Raw genomic sequence first — 8,791 nt, forward strand, 5'->3', positions numbered from 1 at the left:
TGTGTGTGTGTGTGTGTGTTTACTTTATCCATCACAGACCCAGCGTCAGTCACCGCTCTGACCATTATTGTCACATCATGCATGTCGTCAACGTTCGTGTTTCCATAACTCACTGAATACTAACATGGATTACGGGATCTTTAACGTGCGTGTTTGGATTTCTGTGTATGTTTACAGTCGAAGGGGATTTACACGAACCTTTCACCAGCTGAATTCTCTCGGGCTTATAACACCACATGGTCGATTGATCCTCTTTAGCTCGCCATGAATCGGACTTGATCAACTCAAGTACGTGTGTGCTTGTTGTTCCATTGATCACAGTGTTAGTGAGCGAGTGCCTCAGGTGGAAACTGCATGTTGTACATCGTTGAATTATGTATGGTTCTCAAGGGAAACAGAAGAACATAGCACCTTGATTTATGAGTTTGAGACGTTTCCTTTTCGTGGACATCTGTCAGTCGCAATAAAGTGGTGCCAAAGGTAAGTTTACCTGTGCTGGCATTTATTAGCTACGTGTACATTTTTCAACTCTGTAAATGGAGTAAATTTTTAACCTTTAATGTTTATTGTTCACTTTTAGCTTCCTCAGCTTTCTCATATTTAGCCCGATTTCTTATTGCTTCTTTATACATAAATCAAAAAGGCCATTGCGCATTATTGCATAGTAGTGTGTGCATACGTTTGTGTACTAAGGTAGGCCAATAACCATGCATGTTTGCTTACTTAGAGGCCTGCCTGTGTGAGACGGCATGCATATATATATATATGCATTCCACATTCATATTTTGGTGATTCATTGTTAGGAAAGCAGGACTACAACTGGTTTGATTAGCATCTCAGTATTTCGGATATTATACAGCAAAGAAGACTGTTTGCACACGAAGCACATGCAAATAAGTCACGGCGTACTGCGGTACGTGGCTCTCACGGTCATGTGTAACTTTAAGAAAAATATCACATACACGCACATTATATTTTATATAAAACTACATGTACGAGCAAGCATTCTCATTCAACCCAGATACATAGCTTATTTAGCGAATCTCTGATGTGTGGGTTATATGATATGGTGTTATATGGTTTATGAATTGAACTTTTTGATTTTTCTATCAGTCCTTATAACACCCGAACACTTTATGTTGGATGGTTGGCTTTTTGAAAATTTATTTAGTTATTATTAACATTATTATTTTTTATATCTCTCTCTGTTTCCCGTTCAGTGTTTCAGTGCCCCATGCAGTTTCCAGCTCTCCGTCTCTGACTGACTGACTGACTGTTGCCTCTCTCTCTCTCTTTCTTTCTCTCTCTCTCCCCCGCCCCCCTCCTCTCCCTCTTAGAAAATGAGATGCATATCGTTCTTTGTTGTCCAGCTTTGAGGGATATTCGAGAAGAATTTTTTAAGTCTAAATATTCAAGAAAACTTACACTGTTTAAATTGAACTTATTAATGTCTTCAAACTCCTCTGAAACTGTTTGAAAATTCTCTTTGTTTTTATACAAAGCTTTCAAATTCCGAGAAATTGCTATTTCATAAGAATGTTGATTGTTCTAGCTCTTGTAAGTGAGTGAACTGAGTGCAATTTAGCTATATTTGTGTTTGACAGTGTGTTACATGTAGACATATGTCGTTAAATGATGTTTATTTAATATGATGTTCACATACCCCTTCATTAGGGGCCTTGGCCTACACATGAATAAACAATCTCTCTCTCTGTGTCTGTGTCTCTGTGTCTCTGTCTCTGTCTCTCTCCAGTGTTTCCTGCCTTTCTCTCCCATGCCCTCTAACAGGTGTGTGTGTGTGTGTGTGTGTGTGTGTGTGTGTGTGTGTGTGTGTGTGTGTGTGTTCCAAACTAGTGTCAACTGTTTATGGTTTTAAAAATGTAATTTCATTCAATGTTATTTCTTTTCTTTCTTTCTTCTTGTTTTTGTATTACAAAAGACCAGTTTTGGACAATGCGACAGAGCAGATCGTGCGATTTATTTTTTTATTAAAAAAAAAATCGTGTGTGTGTGTGTTTTTTGTTGTTGTTTTTTTGTTTGTTTGTTTGTTTGGTTTTTTTCCTTCATCAATCCCGCCATGGACATCAGTTCTAGGTGATTAATCTTAAGACTAATAACGGTCGAACCTTCATTTCGTCCAAGCTTTGTTGGCTTCAGAGACCCAGCAGATAGGCTAACGTATTGAAAATCACGCCCCAGGGATCATTGATTTGGACGCCTATTTCTTCAGTGTCTGGCAATAACATTTAGCTGAGGGATCTTCCATGTTTGGCTAGGACTTACACGACCACTGGACGTCTTGCCAGCTTATGCAGCTCTGGGATATTTATTGCCACCTCAGGACATGAGGTTTTCCTTCCCGATTAGGCTATACCAGTAAAAGCAGATGACTCCACGAACTTACAGTCCATATTTGTTGGGCGTGTGAAACTAATATTGAAAAGAAAATCTGTTGTTGTTTTTTTACACCTGTTTCTTGGGAAGGCTGATTGCTTCGTTCGTTCTAAAGCTGCCTGCTTGTTTTGGTCTCTTCATATCCCTGCCTGTTGAGTGTTCAAATCCCTGCTTCCGGTTGACTGTTCATTTCCCTGCTAATAGTTGACTGTTCATATCCCTGCTGAAAGTTTACTGTTCATATCGGATTATCCCTGCTTATAGTTGACTGTATGCCTGCTTATAGTTGACTGTTCATATCCCTGCTTATAGTTGACTGTTCAAATTCCTACTTATAGTTGACTGTTCGTATCCCTGCTTATCGTTGACTGTTCATATCCCTGCTTAGAGTTGATTGTTCATATCCCTGCTTATAGTTGGCTGTTCATATCCCTGCTTATCCCTGCTTATAGTTGACTGTTCATATCCCTGCTTTTAGTTGACTGTTTATATCCCTGCTTATAGTTGACTGTTCATATCCCTGCTAAAAGTTGAGTTTTTATATCCCTACTTATCCCTGCTTATAGTTGACTTTTTATATCCCTGCTTATAGTTGACTGTTCTATCCCTGCTTATAGCTGACCGGCTGTTCGTATCCCTGCGTATAGTTGACCATTCATACCCTTGCTTATCGTTGACTGTTCATATTCATATCCCTGCTTCTAGCTGATTTTTCACATCACGAGTTATCGTTAACTGTTCATATCACGGTTAATAGTTGACTGTTCAAATCCCTGTTTATAGTTGACTGTTCACTTCACGGTTTATCGTTGACTGTTCATATTCAAATCCATGCTTATAGTGGACTTTTCACATCACTGGCGGACTATTGTTGACTGTTCACATCACGGATTATCGCTGACTCTTCATATTACGGTTTAGAGTTAACTGTTCATATCCGTCCCTGCTTGTAGTTGACTGCTAATATCCCTGCTTACAGTTGACTGTTCCAATCCCTGCTTGTAGTTTGTTTATGTCCCTGTTTCTCAGTTCCCAATATCTGTGCTTGCCGTTGACGCTTCATATCCCTGCTCATAGTTGACTGTTAATATCCCTGCTTGTCATTGTCCGTTTATACCCCTGTATCTTCATATACCTGATTGCCATTCAGTCTGCTTGTCTTTGACTCATCATAACCCTGCTTGTCGATATCTTCATACGAATCCCAACGTAGAAGAAAACGACATAGTTTTATGATCCCTCCCCCGCTCCCCCCCCCCCCCCCCCCCCCCCACACACACACACACCCCATGTCAGCTATCAACAATGTGTAAGGAAAATACCGTTCTATCAAGCAGACAGCTCCCATACACCAAAGCCCCCACCTGGACAACCATCGACATAGCTGTTCCTTCAGTCGCAGTCCACCATGGGCATGGACTTGGAACAGTTTGAGGACGAGGTCCCTCAGGATCTGGTGTGCGGAGACTGCTGCAAGGTGGTTGCGCACCCCGTGCACAACGCCTGTCCTCACCTCTTCTGTGGCGCCTGTCTGCGGCGTCGGCTGAAGAACGAGAAGACGCGAACGTGTCCCACGTGCAACGTTCGCTTGACGAAGGAGGCGACTCAGCCCCCGCCCGTGCCTGTCAAGGTCAAACTTCTCAACCTCCGTGTCCGCTGCAAGCATGGGTGTGGCAAGGTAACTAGCTAACTGGTTCGTTTTCATGAACTGTGTGTCCTTATGTCTGTGTCCCTGTGCATTAGACACACAGAGAGAGAAAGAGTCCGAGGGTGAAGCAGGATATTCTTTCCCATGTCCACAACATGTTAGATTTGTAAAAGTTCTCTTGTTCGAAGGTTAAGTTGGAATAGTTCTTCTGTCGTTAACGCAAGTTTACAAGAATCTCGACTCAGCAGTTAAAATGTCTGTGGCAAAACCTATCTTTAGAAATAGTACCTTTTATTTTGCATGAACAGAAATGTTGAACACGGGCTTGTTGTGGAAAAAAACAAACAAACAAAAACAGATGGTGTTGTCGCATTCCCGGCGCTTCCCAGCAAATAGGCATGAGGGAACTGAGAGGGAATTATCAATTCAAAAATATTCATGGTCAGAATGTAGAAAATAGTCTAATGAGATAACTACGTGGAGAAAGACTTCTTTTCAGTGCTAACTTAACGAAATCTGTGCGCACACAAAAATAGGCAACGACTGCTTTTCTTATTCTGCCTCTTTTTTTTTTTTCAAATAGTTTTTTTTTTTCTTTTTTCTGCGTCATGTGACAGGTATGCACTCTAGCTCACCGATCGGATCACGTTGCGGAAGAGTGTCCACAGGCACCGGTCACGTGTCCACTGGGCTGTCCAATGAACGTGAAGCGCGTGGAGCTGGAGAAGCACGCGCAGGAGTGCGAGTACCGGGAGGTGCAGTGTGAGGTGTGTGGGCACCGCACCTTGCTGGTCTACCTCTTCACCCACCAGAGCCAGAAGAGATGCGTGGAGAAAAAGCTCCGGCAGCAGTTCATCAAAGCTGCCAAGTAATCTTATCGCTGGCTTTTTATTTATTTTTCATTTATTTATTTATTTTATTTTTTTTTTAATTAAATTTTTTTTAAATTCTATTTTATCCTATTTTATTTTGTTTTGTTTTATTTTATTTCATTTCATTTCATTTCATTTTGTTGTTGTTGTTGGTGGTGGTGGTGGTAGTGGTGGTTTATCTCTCCCAGTCTGCATCTGTTCCCGGCATAGTCTCTCGGAAATAAACTATCAATAATTGAAGTTCAGTTTTTGACGGGCGCAATAGCCGAGTGTTTAAAGCGTTGGACTGTCAATCTGAGGGTCCCGGGTTCGAATCACGGTGACGGCGCCTGGTGGGTAAAGGGTGGAGATTTTTACGATCTCCCAGGTCAACATATGTGCAGACCTGCTAGTGCCTGAACCCCCTTCGTGTGTATATGCAAGCAGAAGATCAAATACGCACGTTAAAGATCATGTAATCCATGTCAGCGTTCGGTGGGTTATGGAAACAAGAACATACCCAGCATGCACACCCCCGAAAACGGAGTATGGCTGCCTGCATGGCGGGGTAAAAACGGTCATACACGTAAAAGCCCACTCGTGTGCATACGAGTGAACGCAGAAGAAGAAGAAGAAGAAGTTCAGTTTCCAGTTCCAGTGAGGTGTCCAAGCTTCGATCGACACTGACCCGGCCATATTATACTCACCACCAAATCTGTCGTTTTAAAAGCGGGAGCAGATATTCTCGATCTTTGTACAAACCCAACGTGCTGATCAGGCCTACCCCGGGTATTTGTAAATCATAATGATTAAAGTCTTGTGCAATATGAATTGTCATAATTGGCTGTTTCAATTACTAGCGTATGCCAATTGATACACAAGTATTGTCATGTTGCAGTTGTAGTCAACATCATCCAAATAGTTGTATGATGAAGACAATGGTTTCACTTGCTGCTTCATTCAACGTGATTACGAAACTGACTGCGATCTGTAGCCTGATGCTCACTTATATGTTTCATCTATATTCACTGGAAATATCAGCAAAAAGATATATTCCCTATTTCACGGGAAATATGCCCGTTATTTACTTTAATTTCTTCTCGCGTGAAAATGATGAAAATATGTGATTATGATAATAGTGTCTTGTAATCTGTACTGAATGGCCTAGACTGAGGTAACGCGTCCGCCAAGGAAGCGAGAGAATCTGAGCGCGCTGGTTCGAATCACGGCTCAGCCGCCGATATTTTCTCCTCCTCCACTAGACCTTGAGTGGTGGTCTGGACGCTAGTCATTCGGATGAGACGATAAACCGAGGTCCCGTGTGCAGCATGCACTTAGCGCACGTAAAAGAACCCACAGCAACAAAAGGATTGGTTCTGGCAAAATTCTGTAGAAAAATGCCCTTCGATAGGAAAAACAAATAAAACTGCACGTAGGAAAAAATAACAACAACAACAACAACAATTAAAAAAAAAAAAAAAAAAAAAAAAAGAGAGAGAGAGAGAGAGAGAAAAAAAAGGGAGTGGCGTTGTAGTGTAGCCCGAATTTCACACAGCCCTAATTTCACACAGAGAACTCTGTTGTGATTAAAAAAAAATTAATAATAATAAAAATACAAATACAGATACAAAATGTGTACACACACACACACGCACACACATATATGTCCTTGACATCCGTAGCTGGTCAGGACATTCATCTGCGGTGTGCTGACAAATTATGATTGCGCAGTTAATGGATCAAGAGGCATTGTGCCTACATGGTTATAGATTTGTTCTTTTGTAGGGTTAAGAGGTCTTGGGTTTGAATGGTAAGAATGGTAATGATTAGAATGGTAATGATAACAAGAAAGTTTTTCCAAAGTATGTCAGGTTTAGTAAGATTAAACTCATTAGGACCTAATGTGTTCAATCTACACCATTCGTCAAAACTACTATACCATGCTTTCCGCACACTCTGCCAGGCTGACCAGCATAGAACTCCGGCAGCACCGGGAGAACCTCCAGCGGCAGCACATCCGCTTGGAGCAGCAGCAACGCCAGCGGATCCTGGACCACCACCGCCGGGTCACCGCCGGCAGCAGACTCCGCCACAACGTAAGCATCGGCATCAACGTCAACGTCTTCCACGGCACAGACACGGCGGACAGCAGCAGCAGCAGCACCACCACCAACAACAACAACGTATCCGGCGCCTCCCACAGTCCGCGCACTGTCCCGCCTCTGGTGCTCAGCCCGCGGCGCACTGCTCCGCCTCTGGTGCCCAGCCCGCGCTCTGCCGTCCCCGCTCTGGTGTTGCCGGACGACCTCTCCCCGCAAGACCAGCCTGCTCACGGCACACCCAGCGACGTCATCTTGACGTCTCCTCAACGATTTCGTCATCATCACCGTGGCCGAAGCGGCAACAACACCTTCCGCAGCAGCAACGGTGACGCCAGCAACGCCGGTTCCGCTTACAACAGTCCCCGCATCGTGCCTGCCTCGCCTCTCGGGGAGCGCTGCTCGTCCAGCCGTCATGGCGACAGGAGCGCTGACGTTTTCTTGACGTCATCAGGACCGGATGGTGACGTCATGGAGGAAGGAGAGATGACGTTGGCGCTGAACTCGCCGAGCTCCCCCAGGATGAGGCTGCTGGCGGTGGTGACGTGCAAGAACTGCAAGAAGCCGTTCCGAGAGAGTGTCAACACCCCCAACGCCTGTCGCTGGCACCCTGGGGTAGGTTTTGTACCCGTCCTTCAGGGAGACGGGTGTGATTGTGGCTTACTTTCTGGTTGCTGGTCGTTGGCTGCTTGGTCGGTTGACTGGTTGATAATTAGCTGACTGGTTAATTTGGTTTCGTTATGAATCATATCTCTCCATCTCTATAGTTGTCTTTGCTCTCTTTCTGTCTCTATCCATCGGTGTCTCTATCTCTGTTTCTGTGTCTGTCTCTTGTGTCTGTAGCTGTCTGTCTGTCTGTCCATCTGTCTGTCCATCTATTTATCTGTCTGTCTGTCTCTCCCCCTCTCTGTCTGTCTATGGCTCTCCCGAAACTACTGTTGTGATCAGAATGGTGCCAATAATCTCTGTTTCATGTGTTGCTGGGATTGTCTCCGCCGTTTTACACCGCACAATGGACCTGTAGCCTGTAAGTATTGCGCTCACTATGATTTATTGTTTACTTATTTTCTCACTCATCCATGTAGGACTGTTTAAACTTAGCCTAATATTCATGTCATTCAGTCAGTCATTTCTGACTCACTGGATCTCTGTCTCTTTGTTTCCGTCTGGGTCTACCGCCCTTGCTCGCTCCTCTCTCTCTCTCTCTCTCTCTCTCCTCTCTCAGTCACACACACACACACACACACACACAAACGAGAGAGAGGGAGAGAGAGAGAGAGAGCAAATACTTTATCGGTGTGTTGTTAATATGAAGCAGTGCCCTTTAATGAATGTCGTCTACATGTACTATTACTCATAACATTTGCCAAGTAATCCATCTTGCATCGCCAGCGACCGGAAGTGGATCTAATTGTGTCTGCTTCGGACCTCATTTTTTGTTGGAGTGTAGTGACGTCCCTTGTTTGTACAGACTACTTTCCCCTGAACGCATTAACTGAATGTTTTAATTTACAAATACACAAAACTGGCTGGTTACTTAAAATCAAACAGATTCTAGATGAAAATGGGCTGTCTTTTGTGTGGTACTATCCACAATCTGTATCAACCGCATGGCTGATAAACAATCTGACCCAAAGACTTAAAGATAGTTATAGACAAAAATGGGTAGAAACTTATCGTAACTCTGCAAAAGCCAATAACTACAGTTTATTTAAAAGCCAAATAGCTTTTGAAGATTATCTAGACATTTTGCCATTGTGCTATAGCATCCCAATGTTGAAACTCAGAACAAGTAATCA

Source organism: Babylonia areolata, chromosome 18, assembly GCF_041734735.1.
Source record: "Babylonia areolata isolate BAREFJ2019XMU chromosome 18, ASM4173473v1, whole genome shotgun sequence".
In the NCBI taxonomy this organism is placed as follows: domain Eukaryota; kingdom Metazoa; phylum Mollusca; class Gastropoda; order Neogastropoda; family Buccinidae; genus Babylonia; species Babylonia areolata.